Source organism: Solanum stenotomum, unplaced genomic scaffold (assembly GCF_019186545.1).
Source record: "Solanum stenotomum isolate F172 unplaced genomic scaffold, ASM1918654v1 scaffold32805, whole genome shotgun sequence".
Classification (NCBI taxonomy): Eukaryota; Viridiplantae; Streptophyta; class Magnoliopsida; order Solanales; family Solanaceae; genus Solanum; species Solanum stenotomum.
The window spans coordinates 20,091-23,282 of NW_026032137.1; the positions used below are offsets into that span (position 1 = coordinate 20,091).

General features: G+C 31.4%; 1 pseudogene; it reads left to right on the forward strand.

The window, feature by feature from the left end:
- Nucleotides 1-694: 694 nt before the first annotated feature.
- On the forward strand, nt 695-2,279 carry LOC125852210 (uncharacterized; annotated as a pseudogene).
- Nucleotides 2,280-3,192: the final 913 nt, after the last annotated feature.

The window sequence follows — 3,192 nt, forward strand, 5'->3', positions numbered from 1 at the left end:
TTACTTGAACCGAGCATCTATCAGAAACAACATATCGAGTATTGACCTTCACAAGGTTAAGGTCAGACTATGTATACATCACTGTCACAAGGTGTGAATTACATTTGATACGTTATTGAACCACAATTTTCTTACTCAAAATTTGAAATAAAAAAATATGATGGATAACTTAGATAGTAGTATCAATGATTGGAAAAAAAAGTACACAATAAATATATGAAAATTGTACAATTTTAAATTTGAAAAGTGAGAGTTTGAATTTTGAAAGAATCACATTGAAGAAAACTATGATTAACTATGTTTTATTTTCTAAATGATATTTCTTTTTTTTTTTTGTCACAAACACGGAACACCATATACTTAAACATTAGTATTTCTATATTATAAAGAAAAAGAAAGTTAAAACTGGAGTTCTCAAACCTTCCAAATCCTAAGTTTCTATATGCTTGGTTATAGAGAAGGTGTAAATTCTTCTCTCTTTTTTTTGGTATGAAAATTTCCATAAAATATGCTACTACAAAAATTTCCAAATATGTATGTTTTTTTTTTCTGTTACAGAAAACGTGTAGAAGTATTAAAAAGTTTCCATAAAAAGTTCACATACAACTGTGTCTCTCTGTATAAATTGGCAACTCTGTATTCTTCTTTTGTAAGTTTTGAGAAGAAAAAAAGAAGAAGAGAAATTGAGTGTATAATGGAGAATTTGAAAGAGGGTTTCCGATTCAGTCTGAGTGATGCAGAAGCTGTTACTTTCTTGTTGAGATTCATTGCTGGAAAATTCATGAATGATTCTGGATTCATCACTACTCATGTTGTTACTGTTGGGTATGTAGCAAGAGTTAATGGGAAATGGAGGGAGGATGAAAGAAGAACTTGAAAAAGTTGAGAACTTGAAAAGTCCTCTTATGCTTTATTAAAAAGACATTTGTCCCTCATCGGTGGTAGAAAGAAAAATAGGAGACTTTTAAATATAGAAACACTCTTATTAATTGTTAAAAGGGTTGGAAAGACGGACCCCCCTCGTGCCGTCGTCGCTCCGCTCGGCTTCGGTTTCGAATTTGGAAAAATCGATCGAGAGATTATTTTTTGGACAAAGTTTGTTTTAATTATTTTAGTTAATTGATTATTTAATTATTAAATGGCCAACGTTTTAATTAGTTAATTAACCGATTCAATTAATTAGTTAATTGACCCGACCCGACTCGGATCCACGCGTGACCCGTTTTATTTAAATCTTTCCCGTTTTTATTTAAATTTCCCGCCATTGAAAGTGACTGTTCTGAAAAGTTGCAACTTTCAGAAATAGCCATGACCGTTTGAAAGGTTGCAAACTTTCATGAATGGTCGAGTGGATTCTGAAAGGATTGCAACCTTTCGAAACCAGTTCCTCTTGCCTATAAATACATTGATTCCTCATACTTATTCTTTACAAATTTTCTGATTTCTTCTTCTTCTTTTGCACAAATTTTCTTCGTGTACTCTACTGTTGTTGAGTGGTTCGCTGACACCAGAATTTTGGGTATCAATACACTGGTGATTGAGATCATTCTATCTTGGGAGGACATATTCCAAATCAAACCTCGGATACTAGAGGTGAATAATTTCCTTAAGGGGACACTGTGCATTCAGTGGGCTTGATCTTTTTCCTGATTCTGTTTTTCCAGATTGTGGTACGTTTTTTTTTACAGATTTTAGATTTGTCAATTAATTTCTGTTCATCTATTCTTACTGGTTTATTAAACTTTGGTTACTTCGTGTTTCTGCAAAGTTTATTAAAATAAGTAATTCTGGTTTTAAAAGACAGGTTATTAACAGATACTTACAGTAAACAAGAACCATGGGACATTTACACTCATGGAGTACCCTGCTGTAATGACGACGACTGTAGTCAGTATCGCTTCTTCATCACAAAGCTCAAGAAGAAAAGCAAGTCGAGATGTGGGAAATAAGGGCAGTTGGAAACAACAAGACAAGAGCAAACCTGTTCGAAAGAATGGAGGACCAGTGATTGGATACAAGAAGGCATGTGTTACATGAATAAAGGCTATAAACAGGAAAATAGTCATTGGTTAATGAAGGAATACGACCTCTAGTATATTCTTGACAAATTTGACAAGGATTGCAGAGATTATGTTCTTTGTGCTATTAAGAAGAGAACCCGTATCAAAACTCGCACAATGAAGTTGATGAATGTTGTTCCTGACCAAACCTCGGCGTCTGTTGAATCAACAAGTTATGAGGACGCATTAGAGTTGCTGAACATAAAATCAGTCTTATAACTACCTTTTAAATGCTTCAACTAACTCAACCATGCAAGTTTCTATTTATTATATTCAAAGGGTTCTATTTATAATTTTTTAAGAATGTATCAAGTCAATAGTGGACAACTATTATTGGACATAAGGTAATTCACCAGACAAATCTATTAAAAACCTGTGCCTTGAGACAATGAGCATAACTTGTGCCTTTGAGACACAAATTTAGTAGTAAAAAATTATCAAAGGCATAAAATTTTAAAACTGAACTATTGGTTGAAAGGCATAATTTGTGTTTTAGAACATAATTCGAATAATGTGGAACTTTTTAAGATGAAACATGTTAAAACTAATTGTGACATAAGTTTAGTGGTATGAATTTTACCACGAGAAAATTCGCTAGATACGTAACTAGGCATAAGTTCAGTGTATGAAATGTTCTAAAATCTAAACTTATGTCTTACGAGACATTCACATCATTAAGTCTTAAAACTCTATTCATACTTAAGGTTGATGCTTATAATTTATAAGATTGATGTGTATAATTTAAGAAAATAGACATATTTTATGTGTTAACTTAACTATCTAATAGATAAATGAGAATATATGTAGCTTTTTCAAAATTTAAAGAGTTTAATTAAAATATTTTATTAGAAAGTTAGAAGTTCAATTGAAATATAACGAATTTGAGTGTCTAAATCAAATGTTTTCTATCCTAACAGGTTGAGGAATTGACTATTTATTAAACTTTTAAATTAAGTTCATACATATTATTTAGGGATGTTCGTGGTTTGGTTTGAATCAGTTATTGGTTAAAATAAAAATAAAATCAATATAGTTTGTTTTTTTAGTTTCTAAAATCAAACCAAACCAAACGAAAAAAATAACTGTCGGTTTGGTTCAGTTTTTCTAGCTTTTTCGATTTGAAAAGTAATAA